At 39.3% G+C, this 14,566-nt stretch overlaps 1 protein-coding gene across 3 annotated transcripts in view; it reads right to left on the bottom strand.

Moving 5' to 3' along the window:
• Positions 1–14,566, bottom strand: part of NIM1K (NIM1 serine/threonine protein kinase) — a 64,003-nt gene that overhangs the window by 28,958 nt on the left and 20,479 nt on the right. The window contains exon 1 of one of the 3 annotated variants that reach the window (XM_019464288.2): positions 10,119–10,212. The exons of the other annotated variants lie outside the window; for them this stretch is intronic. The gene's annotated coding sequence lies outside the window, so the exon portion shown is untranslated. Of the gene's footprint in view, positions 1–10,118; positions 10,213–14,566 lie in introns of those variants that run through there. 3 annotated transcript variants of the gene reach the window in all.

The raw sequence follows: 14,566 nt of genomic DNA, 5'->3' as shown, positions 1-14,566 counted from the left end.
AAACAACGAATGTTGGCGAGGACGTGGGGAAAAAGGAACCCTCGTGCACTGTTGGTGGGAATGTAGAGCGGGGCATCCAGTGTAGAAAACAGTATGGAGGTTCCTCAGAGAGTTAAAAATAGAATTACCCTACAATCCAGGAATCACACTACTGGGCATTTACCCCCAAAACACAAAAACACTAATTCAAAGGGATACATGCACCTGTATGTTTATTGCAGCATTATTTACAACAGCCAAATTATGGCAGCAGCCCAAGTGTCCATCAATAGATGAATGGATAAGGAAGAAGATATGGTATATAAATACAATGGAATATTACTCAGCCATAAAAAGAATGAACTCTTGCCATTTTCAATGAAATGGATAGAGTTAGAGAGTATAATGGTAAGTGAAATAAGTCAGAGAAAGACAAATGCCATATAATTTCACTCATATGTAGAAATTAAGAAATAAAACAAAGGGGAAAAAAAGAGAGGAAAAAACCCCAAGAAATAGATTGTTATCTCTAGAGAACAAACTCATGGTAACCAGGGGGAGGAGTGGGGGGGATGAGGGAAATAGGGAAAGGATTAAAGAGTACACTTATTGTGATGAAAAAAATAAAATGATAGAAAAATGGAAATATGCATTTAAGTAAAAAGAGAGAGAGAGAGAAAGAGAGAGAAAGAAAGTTGCCTTTGATGTCCTGATTATTAACTCCATAAGAGTGGAGGCTGTGTAAGTAAACCTTATAACATGTGGAACCAGGAATTTCAAACACATAGGGAAGAGAACATTGTCATGCTCCAATCAAGACATGGCAGAAACCCAGGGCCTTCCCCATAAAGACTTCAATCTCATACATAATTCATTTCCAAAACACAAATCTTCCCATCTCCTCTGAGGGAATATGCCAGCCTCTAAAGAAATAAGGAAGGACATTAAGGCACAGGGTTGAGTAAGGCACAGCATTAAGGTACAGAACGGAATCATGGATTGAATCACACCAGAAAAACAAAATGTAGTCTTCGTTTCCTCAGAAATAATGAATTTAGGAAACAGTGTGCGAACATTCATGCCTATTTGCAGCTTATCGTTTATTTTTAGGGGTCTAAAAATATTTGCAAGTCAAAGCAGACATTGCTCTTTTGCTGCCTTAGAACTTCCTTCAACTCTGATGTAGTATGTTCACTGAGAAGCAGGGAAGAACATTTGAAGCATGGCCTTAGGAGGTGATGGGAAAACATTGTTCTTCTCTATCTGAGCAGAACTCAAGAAGGTCTGTCATGACAGGAGGCTGAAGGGCTATGGTCAGGGAGGGAGAGAACAGTGTTCCAGAAGAAAAGCTCTTACTTTTACCATATAAAAAGTTCAGGTGGATTTGAAACCTTTATCACAAGCCTCCCATACCTCATAAGTGATCCCTTCACACAGTATAAACAACAAATCCAAGAATTCTTAAATAAATTCTTAAATATTTAATAAATAAATAAATTCTTAAATATTCATAAATATACCCAGTAGTGGAAGTAAATGAGGGGTAGTGATGACAGTAAACAGGAGAGAAGTTATTGAATATAAAAAAGTGAACCAGGGGCGCTTGGGTGGCTCAGTCAGTTAAGTGTCAGATTTTTGATTTCGGCTCAGGTCATGATCTCACGGTTTGAGAGTTTGAGCCCCGTGTTGGGCTCTGCACTGAGAGCATGGAGCCTGCTTGGAATTCTCTCTCTCCACTTCTATCTGCCCCTTCTCGAATCCTGCTCTCTCTCTCTCTCTCAAAATAAATACACTTTAAAAACTTAAAAAAAAATGACCTGGGATGGTGTACAATAGCAATCTGCACTAACAGAATAGAGAATTAAAAAAACAAAAATCTCATAGACATGGAAATTTCCTATGTAATTGACATGGCATTCCAAACCGCTGGCAAAAGATAAATGATTTAGTACATGATGCTTGTGGAGACCGACCCAAAAGCTGGCTCAGGTAGGTGTTAGCTCATCCAACACCCAAAATTCTCCATCAGATGTCTCCATTCTTTGATATTCATATTTTCTTAAATTAATATAAAGTGCCATGCAGACTAACACAGAGGCTCACATCTTTTCCAGTAATATTACTACCCTAAGACCCATACATATAGAAATTCTAGTCAGTGTTGGGTGTTTAGACGTGCACATATGTATGTATGTATGTATGTGTCCACAGAAAAAGTATTTGCATATTCACAGTAAAAGATCTGGACTGAACTAGTGGATGACAACCCGAAGGGGCAGAGTAGTGAAGGGAGGGTATGGTAGAGGCTGTGAGTTGTCCCATCTCTATTGGTTCTTTGTTATGGCACTGATTCTTAGCTCTGACCCACATCAAAGTCACTCTAGAGCTTTTTTTTAAATGGGTAATCCCAAGCCCTGCTCCCAAAGATGCTGACTTCATTGATCTTGAGAGAGGGCATGGTTTTTTTGTCTGTTTTTAAGTTTCTCAGGTGATTCTATTGCATAGCCAGCTTTGAAAAGCACTATTCTATGACAAAGTTTTGTCTGGGAACACTGCTATCCAACTGATATATTTCCCAGTCTCCCTTCTAGTTTGGCTTGGCCACGTGTCTGAGTTCTGATCATGAGCTGTGAGCAAAAGTGATAAATGCAATGCCAGGTTGTGCCTTTAAGTTTCTATCTATCTATCATCTTTCTTTCTTTCTCTCTCTCTTTCTTTCTTTTGTCTCTATTTATTGAGAGAGTGCAAGCAGGGGAGGGGCTGAGAGCGAGGGAGGGAGAGAACCCCAAGCAGGCCTGGCATGGAGCTCAACACTCACGACCATAATCAAGAGTTGAACATTTAACTGACTGAGCCACTCAAGCGCCCCCAGGTTGTTCTTTTAAAAGGAAAGAAACATATCATTCTCCTCTTCATTTTTCCCTTCTTCTTGTAGGTTGGAATATGGATATGACAGTGTAAATGGAAATAGCCATCTTAGACCAAGATGGAAGCCATGAATTGAGAATGGCAGAGCCACAAGACAGGAGGAACCTGGGCCCGCAACACTACGCAGCCACCATATCAGCCCTGGATTGCTTACTAGTAGATTTGGTTGTGAGAGAATTAAGATTCTACCTTCTTTAAGTCTCCGTTGTTTTGACCTTTGCTAAAGCAACTTAATGTTTACACAACCTAATGTTATATAATGTTTATAATGTTTACAAAATGAACTTGTTTCATTTCTTACTTCCTAGGTTTCTGTATTGTTTGAATGTTTTAGAACATGTATAATTACTTTAAAAATTAGAAATGTACATATCTATAGATAGAAAGTACCTGGGTCAAGGAGAGAATAAGAAGTGCAGACGTCAGATACTGGTTTTCTGATATCCCAAAATATTCCAAATTATTTATACTTTCATACACAGAAAATTGACAAATATTTATTGAGGACTGGTCATATGAAAGAAACTAAGGTTATATGAATAACTATGTTGCTGTTTTTAAAAGCACCACATTCGACTTCAGCCAGGTCACGATCTCGCGGTCCGTGAGTTCGAGCCCCGCGTCAGGCTCTGGGCTGATGGCTCGGAGCCTGGAGCCTGTTTCCGATTCTGTGTCTCCCTCTCTCTCTGCCCCTCCCCCGTTCATGCTCTGTCTCTCTCTGTCCCAAAAATAAATAAAAAACGTTGAAAAAAAAATTAAAAAAAAAAAAAAAAAAAGCACCACATTTACTTAATTTACTTATGAGTAACAAATTAATTTCAACAAAACAATACCATCTATACTTTTCAAGTAATATTGTTAATCTAAATTTCATTGGTTTGAAGTTTTGTTTGTATTTAACTTGATAAAATTTGTTTTGCTTCACAGCTGTATATAAGCTATAAGGAAAAAGACTTAGGGTTAGAAAGAGATTAGGGTCTAGACCTTCCCACTAAATGCCTGTGTGACCTTAAGCAAGTCCCTTCCCCTCTCTGGGCTTCAGTTTGTCTACTGGCAAGTGAGAGTGATGGGCCCCATGATGTCTACAGAATCATTCCCTGACGTGAGATTCTTGATTTTAACATAGGAAAAAAGCCCTCCTGAAGTCCAAGTGTCACATTGCCCCCTTCTGGACCTTTGTAACATTCACCTGAATGAGATTATTAAAAACCCATAAGCCTACATGATGATGCTGAATATATTTTAGTCCAACTCCTTCCCCCTCACAAACAATTTAGAAAACCCAGTTTGAGTATTTTCCAATAGAAGTAATAGAAGACGAGCCAGGAAAGAGAAAGGGCAAAAAGCATTAAAGGAGCAGGTGCAGGTGTTGATATGGTGGTGAGGGTGGACTCAGGACACAGTAGTTATCTCCATCTCTTCCCCCAATATAATAAGTGGTATTGGCTGGTCTTTATCAAATGCCTACTATGTGCCAAAAACCAATTTTTTAACCGATTAAAAAAATCCTTCCAACAATTCTTCCAGCCAGGCCAAGAACATCTGTGTCCTGAGCGGCTCCTGATTATTCCCACAATTATGCCCTTTTTCCTCTAAGTCTTTCCCATCCTATGAAGATGGTTCCTTTCTTATTTCCTTCTAGAAGCATTCTTGACTACTTCATACGGCCCCACTACTATCCTGGAGCACTTGAGACCTGCATCTCATAATCTGGTCCTTGACTTCATGATTTTTCCATCTCGTGGGAGTCAAGCCTTCCCACAAACTCTCCTTGAGAGCAGGGTCCATGTGCAGGGCATCACGTCCACCCTCTCCCATTCCCCATCACCTAGAACAGTGCTGCTCGCATGGGGCTTGACTCACAAGATGACTATCTCTACTGCATCCTCCAACTACATCCTCTGTAGAGGAAATTGCTTGTACTTTGGGTAGCAATCGCTCATATTTACTCTAAAGTAGAAAAATCAAGCTTCTGATTTTCTTCTCCAAATGTGCTTCTTTCACATCTTGGTAAATTGCAACACATCTTTATAGCTGAAGCCAAAACCCTTGATTCTTCTTTTTACCTTATGTCTTGTGTTCAGTTTGTCAGCAAATCCTCTTGGCTCTACCTTCAAAATATATTCAGAACGGGATCATTTTATCCCATTATTACCCAAATCACAGTATTTGATTCAATCACATTATTTGATTTAATCACATTATTACCAGAGTCCAAGCCACAGCCGGGTTTAATTGGATTACGGTTGTGGTCTTCACAGCTGGTTTCAGAGCTTCTGTCTTTACCTGCCCCCTGCCGACCCCCAACATGGTCTGTCTTGAACACAACATCTGGGAAGATGCTTCTAAAAGATGTCAGAGCAGGGACGCCTGGGTGGCTCAGTCAGTTAAACGTCTGACTCTTGATCTCATCTCAAGTCGTGATCTCATGGTTCGTGAGATTGAGCTCAGAGCCTGCTTGGGATTCTCTCTCCCTCTCTCTCTACCTTGCTCCCCACTGGCATGCACATGCTCTCTCTCTCTCTTTCTCAAAATAAATCAACTTACAAGTAAATAAATAAAGGATGTCCAATCACTTCTCCATTCAAACCCTTTTGGCGGCTTCCTTTCTTCCTCAGAATAAAAGCCAAGACCCTTAAAATGGCCTTCAAAGCTCTGCCCAAGGTGGTCCTCCCTCCGGCATCATCTCCAGTCTCCCTTTCACCTACTCCACTCCAGCCACACTGGCCTTCTCGCTCTTCCTTGAGGGTATCAGGCCTGCTCCTACCTTCTGCAAACTCCTCCTTAGCCTTTAAGGATCACTTTATTACCTCTTTCAGGAATCTTCCCCATCCGCCCACCTTAAACCTGGTGGAGTTCTCGTTTGTACTTCCAACATCTGTGGCTAGTACTGTGATTTTCTCCATCTTTTTGTACTATTATGACTTCTACATCAGACTTTTCATCTCATCAGATTGTAAACCCATTAAGGGTAGTAATTGTGTTTGACTTATTTAAACTATATTCATAAGAGCTACAGTAATCAAGACGGTGTATAAGGATAGACCAAAAGATCACAATAAAGAGTCCAGAAATTGACCTACACATACATGGTCAGTTGTTTTTCCACCAAGGCACCAAGCCAATTTAATGGGGAGAAGGAAGTCTTTTTTTAACAAATGGTGCTGAATCAACTAGATGTCTGTGTAAATAAAAGTTGAACCTTGACTTTTATCCTATACCATACACAAAAATGAATTTGAGACGGATCATTGACTTAAAACCTAGGACCAAAATGTTTCCGGAAGCATACACAGGATAATAAATCCATGATGCTGAAGTAGGGCAAGCTTTTCAGACTAGATACAAAAAGCACAAACCATAGAAAAGAAAAAATTTGGTTAGTTCGACATCATCAGACTTAAAATTTTCTAGGCTATCAAAAGATACCATTAAGAAAACCAATAGAGAAATCACAGACTACACTAAAAATCTAGGGCTCTAAACAGCATCTGGCACACAATACATGCTCAATTAAGTATTTGTTGAACAAATGTATAAAAGACCTGCCTCCTTCTTGTCACAACATACAGCTATCCTGACAGGTGCAAGAGATGTCAACACTCTGACTGTTGAGTGGGCAGTGCCGGTTAGAGGGAAAATCTATCCTACTGGAGGGAAAGAAAAGTTATCAAGGCTATTTATCAGTTGAGATAAAATGTGTCAAGTCAGCAAACTCAAGAGCTTGTCTACAGGTTACAAGGACCTGTAGTGAATCACACAAAATAAGGAGTCGGTAACTGCAGAACATTCACATGAGTAAATTAGCTAAGAATACAGGTGGAATTTCACCAAATGGAGCAGGACGCATATACCTCCTTCCTCATTGCCTCAGTAATGCCAATGATGTTATAATGAGAACTAGAGACACTGAAACTAGCAAATGATGGTGAAGCTACCAATGTTCTACCTAGAGGAAGTGGGAGGAGTTTTATCAACAAAAACAAGGGGTCAGGAAGGAAAAAAATTTCATTGGGTAAAAAGGGTTAAATTGATCCTATATGCTTAAGAAACTGCTTCTGGGCATGGCATAGACCGAGGCTAAACATACATTCTGGTTTGCATAAGACTGTCTAAACATGTCCTGATGCAATTAACAGTAGCTGCTTTTTCACTCTCAAAAGTGTCCTTGTTTCCATATATAATATGATCATCCTACTTATATGTGGCATTCCTTCCTCTTACTTTGTTTTCTTCTTCCTCTTATTTGGGTAGTCACTGAGGATAAAAATAATCACGTAGTTGCATATTGGTTGTATTATTTGTTTTACCTATTCACATCACTCTCTGGAAGGAACCTCAGGCCAAATGAAAGTGAGTGTTCATTCTGATGACCAGTGTAAGACTGGGTTGAGGAACTATACAAGCTGGTGTTTAAATTGCTTCCCTGCTCCCTACTCTAAACAGGTGAGCTGGGCAGGGGGAGTCTTCAGTGTTATTATATAGTTCTATTTTATTCCGAAAAGCACCAACTTTTTAATCAATATTTTAACCCAGAATTTAATTTAAACCACAATATATTATTCATCAGGACTCTCTTTTAAAGACATGGAAACTGAAGGGCGCCTGGGTGGCTCAGTTGGTTAAGCGTCCGACTTTGGCTCAGGTCATGATCTCGCAGTCTGTGAGTTCGAGCCCCACGTCGGGCTCTGTGCTGACAGCTCGGAGCCTGGAGCCTGTCTCAGATTCTGTGTCTCCCTCTCTCTCTGACCCTCCCTGCTTCATGCTCTCTCTCTGTCTGAAAAATAAATGTTAAAAAAAAATTTAAAAAAAAAGACATGGAAACTGAGGCATGGAATGATCTAGTTAAATGACTTGTTTGGGATCATAATCTAGGGTAAAATTATCAGATGAGACTCCTATTTATGATCAATTTATTTTCAGTTCGCCCTCACCACCATCATTCATTCAACAAACACGTATTAAACACCTATTATGTGCCATCAATGTCCTCTCCACACGATGCGTTATTCAGGACCCTAAGTCCCGGAGAGTCACTGCATACGCATGGTCTAACATAGGCAATCTGTTGCTGAGAAAAGAATGTCAGGTGCTAATGTTCAATGTTTGAAGTAAGTTCCATGCTTCTACTAAAAAAAAAAAAAAAAAAAAAAAAAATTGGCCAGAAGGAACCTGCAGTTCTACAGTAAGACAAATCTTTTTTTTTTCAAGTTTATTTATTTATTTTTGGAGAGAGTGAGAGAGAGAGAGCACAAGCAGGTGAGGGGCAGAGAGAAGGAGAGATGGAATCCCAAGCAGTTTCCGCACCATCAGTGCAGAGCCAATGCAGGGCTTGAACTCATGAACTGTGAGATCATGACCTGAGCTGAGATCAAGAGTTGGACACTTGGCCGACTGAGCCACCCTGGTGGCCCTGCAGTAAGACAAATCTTACTTGTACTCCCGATTTGTACTTTAGGGGTCCAAGCAATAGTGGGTTATGGAGCACTTTGATGGGCAGAGGGAAGAGGTTCTTACATCCAGTAATGGAAATAACATTCAACCTTTCTACTGTATCTTTCTAATCTAAATATCTTTTGTAAGTCTCAAAAAGAATCCTTCAGGGGCACCTGGGTGGCTCAGTCGGGTAAACATCTGACTCTTGGTTTCAGCTCAGGTCATGGTCTCACAGTTCATGAGTTCAAGCCCCATGTTAGGCTCTGTGCTAAGAGCATGGAACTTACTTGGGATTCTCTCTCCCTCTCTCTCTGCCCCCTCCCTGGCTCTTGGTAGCTCTCTCTCTCTCTCTCTCTCCTTCTCTCTCTTAAAATAAATACATAAACTTTAAAAAAAGAATGTTTCATGATGCTGCTCTTTTACATGATAAAACCAACTACAGTCTTTAATTAGTATTTTGAATGACTCATACATTTACATTAACAGCATCACCTTTGGTGTCTTTGATTCCTGAGCCAATTGATCTGCCACAGCTTTGAAATCTCAGACAGCAATCCATTCATATTAACCTAATTTGAAAATAAATCAACTGCTTTCCAGCCCTCTGAATTATGAGGGCTCCTCTCTGTTCTGGTAACCTCTGGAATGGAGTTGGTTTTTAAAGGTAGAAAACAGCTCTTTGCCATAGTAATCATTTAACAAAATGAAACAAGCACACATAAGAAGAGGGTTGTTTCTTCTTAACAGCTCAAGCTTCAAAATCAATTCATATATACATAAATGGCTGCTACTAAGAAAATTTCTAGGTAGGTAGCTAGGTACTATGGATAATGGGAACTTTAAAATTGCATTGAAATTTACTAGATGATCTCAATTAACTATTGTGGTCGTTGTTTAATAATAATTGTTACAGCAATATTAATAGCCAGCTCTTATGTATTACATATTACATGGTAGGCAATATCTTATGTGCTTTATGTGTACTAACGATTTAATCTAGAAGTCCGGGAGGTAAGTATTAATATCTCTACTTTACAGAAAAGGGAGGTTTAATCAGCATAGGGAGGTCATCAGGCAACTCTACCCATCTGGGATTCAAACCCAGTCAGTGAGGCTTCAGTCTTGGGCATCTTAACCACTATAAAGGTCTATATAGTTATTTCCAGAATGTTCTTACAACAGTGAAGTACATTTTTTTGTTTAGGGTTTAACATTTGGCATAAGGAAAGTTGAATACGTTGTTATATCCATCTCTAGTCTAGTACAAAGCAGGCTTTCAATAGGTGTTGTGGGTGAATGAATGAGTTAATTAAGTCTAGAATTATCATAGGCTTCCTCTTAGTTACCTCACTGTCTATTACCAATAGTTTCCTTCTTCCTCTTCTTATTGCCCACCCTCCACCCTACCAACTTGGTTAATGATAAATTTATCCTGGCTTCCCTCTGCTAAGTCCTAACCAACAGGCTTGTACTTCTCATCTTTCAGTGATCGGACATCCTGCTGAGAACACACAAAGGCAGCTGACAATCCAGGGGGGTCTGTCAGCCCAGAAGAAGCACCAGGGTCACTGAGAAGAAGCAGAGGTTGTCCATTTGGGGAGCACAGGGACTTCGAAGACTGAAACTCTCTTGCCTCATCCCCCAAGATCTGCACCAGCCATAGGATGTTTCACTTATTCATTAAACATTTACTGAGCCTCTCCCAAATGTCAACTGTGCCCGACATCAGACACATCAGACACATAAGACATTGAATGAGAAAGACATTGTCTTACTTTTTACTGTGATCACTACCTCTCCCACAACAGCTCCACAATCATGTAATCTTATTCTCTTAATCTCTTCATTATTCATCTCCACATCTTTTGGGGATGCTCTCTCTCTCTCTCCACTTACTACCTGCATGGAGATCATTATTCATTCATTTATGTATTAGGTGAGCACCTACTATGTGATAAAGACTGTTCTAGGTGTAGGGGATATGATAATGAGCAACGTGGAAAGCATTTCTGTACTAAAGGGGTTCATAAAAACCTCCAAGACTATCTATTCATTCAAGACTATCCTTCATTCTTTCAGTTTCCTTAAAGAACATAAAATTACATAAAGTAACAATTACAACAGTATGTTGCATTTTTAACACATACAGATGTAACAATTATAACAATAATAGCAAAACAAAGGGGGGATGGGAATGGAGCTATAAAGGAGTACAATTTCTAGACCTCACTGCAATTATGTTAGTATAAATTTAAACTAGGTTCTGATAAGTTAAAAATATATTTTAAGCCCTAGAGTAACCTTTCAGAAAATAACTAGAAATATATAGTTAAAAATCATTAAAAGGCTATCTATATGTAGAAGAGTGAAGTTAGACCTCTACCTCACGCCGTAAACAAAAGTTGTCTCAAAATGCATCAAAGACCCAAATTAAGAGCTAACACTATAAAGCTCTTAGAAGAAAGCATAGGCATAAATCTTCACAACTGTGGGTTAGGCAATCATTTGTCAGCCTGTGACAAAAGTACAAGCAACAAAAACAAAAATAGAAACTGGTCTCATTGATTAAAAACTGTAATGCTTCAAAGGATGCCATCGAGAAAGTGAAGTACAAGCTGCAGAATGGAGGAAAAAAAATTTTTTGCAAATCATGTATCTGGTAAGGGACTTGTATCTAGAATCTAGAAATAGAACGCAATAATAAAAAGATAAATAATCCAATTAAAAACCTGCAAAGGACCTGAATAGACATTTATCTAAGAAGATACATAAATGGTCAATAAACATATGAAAAGATGCTCAACATCATTAGTCACCAGGGAATGCAAAATCATAGTAAGACCTCTTCACACCCACTAGGATGGCTAGAATCAAAAAGACATACTAACAAGTGTTAGCAAGGATGTGGAGAAACCAGAACCCTTGTATCCTGCTGAGGGGAATGTAAAATGGTTCAGCCCTTTGAAAAACAATTGGTCAGTGTTTAAAAACAGCTGAATATAGTTATCAGCAATTTCACTCCTCGGTATATACCTGTAACAAATGAAAACATATGTCGACACACAAACTTTTATACAAGTGTTCCTAGCAACATAATTCATAATAGCTAAAAAGTAAAAACACCCAAATATCCATCAACTGATGAAGGGATCAATAAAATGTGGTATATCCAGGTGATAGAATATTATTATGCCATCAATAAAAAGAATTGAAGTACTGACATTATGCTGTGACATAGACAAACCTTGAAGACATGGTGCTAAGTGAAAGAAACCAGTCACAAAGGACCACATATTGTATGATACGATGTACGTAAACTGTTCAAAATAGGCAAATCTTTAAAAAGAGAAAGCAGATTAGTTGACTGGGGTTTCGGGGAGGGGTTGGGAATGCTGTTAGGCAGAGCAGTGTTTCTTTTTAAGACTGATCGTGGTGATGGATGCACAACTCTGTGAATGTATGAAAAGCCATTGAATCGTATACTTTAAATGAGTAAATTGTATATTTAAAATATATCTCAATGAAGCTACCAAAATACACTTAAAATAATGAGAGGAATTAAAATGTTACACTAGAAAATATTCACTTAATGCAGACTACCCAGCCAGTTGCCTCCAAATCTTTTTCCGTAACTACCTCGACCATGTTTGGGATTAAATATCCTTCTGCTCCCAGACGATTCATGTTCTCTTTCCGTCCGTTTATATCTCTACCTGTAACTTCATTCCTGTTCACATTCTTAATAGCTATCTCCCCTTTCTTGCCTACAGGTCTTTGCCCAGACTGTCTAAATGCATAGAATAAAGAATTATGCAAACCTGGAATGTTAGAAATGGAAGACATCTCCATGCTCCTCTCTCCCACCTCTTCATTTCAGAGATGAGAGGACAAAGGCCCAGAGAGGTTATATGACTTGTTCATGGTCTCCAAAATACTTTGTCCTTGCTCACCTTCCCCCAAAAGCCCTCTTTAATTAAGCAAATGTTTCCTTATCTTTCTACCCAACCTCTGATACTTTTCTTTACCGCATTAGTCACAGGTATCAAATGCGTTGATTACAAGACATCATTCACATTTAAACTCAAAACTTGCATACCAGAGGATAAAAGCAATTCTTTGATCTCTGTAGCCACTACATCTGCTCTCAGCTGCTGCAGCTTTTCATTTGTTGTTACGAGGAACAATTCAAAATTCACAGGAGGCTGGCTCCTATGAGCTCCAAGTTGACTCCTGGCTTGGACAGCCAGGAGAAGACATAGGGATCAACTCCCTGCCTGGTTTCCATAAAGGACACCCCCTCAACTCACCTCACAGAGAACCATTCCTAAGGTCTTCATAAAAGAGCACTTTAGTGCATGTAAAATATAGCATCTCTACATTTTTAAATGCTCTCAGGAAAGAAAATGGTAACAAAGGGCATTTACATTTCTTTATCCATTTATACCTAGAAGTATACCAGGATCAAAGATTAAGTTGCTTTTTAAAAAACAAGTAAGTATTCATCTTGATGGGAAACAGAAAAGCTTCTAGGGGGGGCAGGAAATTCATAAATCATGCAGTCATTCTGGACTTTACATGAAGAGAAAATACATCGAAACCCCACTGGCCTTTCATCTGAAGGGAGCCTGGTATATAATGATGTAAATCCATTAATGAACACGAGTTGTGGAGTCAAAAATCACACAGGCCTACCTGGCTTGGAAAAGCAAAATAAACTGCTCTGAAAAACAGTATGGAGGTTCCTCAAAAAATTAAAAATAAAATTACCCTATGACCCAGCAATTGCACTACTAGGTATTTATCCAAGGGACACAGGTATGCTGTTTCAAAGGGGCACATGCACCCCAATGTTCATAGCAGCACTATCAACAATAGCCAAAGTATGGAAAGAGCCTAAATGTCCATCGATGGAGGAATGGATAAAGAAGATGTGGTATATATACACAATGGAGGATTACTCAGCAATCAAAAAGAATGAAATCTTGCCATTTGCAACTATGTGGATGGAACCGGAGGGTATTATGCTAAGCGAAATTAGTCAGTCAGAGAAAGACAATATCATATGACTTCACTCATAAGAGGACTTTAAGATACAAAACAGGTGAACACAAGGGAAGGGAAGCAAAAATGATATAAAAACAGGGAAGGGGACAAAATACAAGAGACTCATAAATATGGAGAACAAACTAAAGGTTACTGGAGGGGTTGTGGGAGGGGGGATGGGCTAAATGAATAAGGGGCACTAAGGAATCTACTCCTGAAATCATTGTTGCACTATATGCGGACTAACTTGAATGTAAATTAAAAAAAATAATAAATTAAAAATAATTAAAAATTTAAATATTAAAAAAAAAAGGAGAGTCAGGGCCTTCCCACGTCTGACTGTGCCTCTCCTGCTCCAAGAACTGCTTGGCACAGGCTTCTGCACAGAGGACCTTCGTGATTGAGGAAGAGAAAGGCAAGTGTAATTAGAGACACTTTGTTCCCTAGAGCGGCACCGTTTGGGGGCTGATTGAGGGAGTGATTACACAATGCTGAAGAGGCAGGTTAAGTGCTGCCCACCAGGGAGCCAGGAGGCTTTGGAAGCCAGTTCTGAGAATTACATACTGTTCCATAGTGCTTGCTAATTGACCCGGTATTTCTGGATGAAAAAATTTCCCCAAGGAGTGGTGTTAAAGTAGATAATGAGGATCTCTCATCTCACAGAGCAGTTCAGAAGCAGAGTTTGAGCTCTGGAGACTAGATATTATTTCAGTGCATCAAATGGCAAGAAGATCACCGATTGAACACGAAACGATTCGGTAGGTGCATCAAGGTTTCCACTGTGATTCTCAGCCCACACTCTGCTCTCCCGGCCCTGTACTACCTTAGTTGGAATAATTTTATGAATTATTTATAATTGTAAAGATAAGGCGTGTATAGGCGAACAGCATAAGGTCCACGAAATGGGCACATTTCTGAGAGCTTCATGAAAATAGTCACTATTCACTGAAGCAGGGATCTAGTCATACATAAGGAAAGATATCTGCCAAGTGCAGGAAAAGTTCTGGACCCACGAGTTCCCAACCCTTGACAGTGAAATGAAATTGGGCTGAAGGTGGAGAATCCGAGGAGCTCTATCATATTTTACTCTGTATACTTCTGCGTGTGCCGTTTTTACTATGATCACCACAGAGATTTTCTTGGCTTACGGGCTAAAAATATACATTTATCTCCACCAATA

Source organism: Panthera pardus, unplaced genomic scaffold (assembly GCF_024362965.1).
Source record: "Panthera pardus isolate Hobbes unplaced genomic scaffold, ASM2436296v1 HiC_scaffold_2, whole genome shotgun sequence".
NCBI lineage: Eukaryota > Metazoa > Chordata > Mammalia > Carnivora > Felidae > Panthera > Panthera pardus.
Note: the sequence above shows the minus strand (reverse complement) of the source record. Positions and strands in the feature narration are given on the sequence as shown.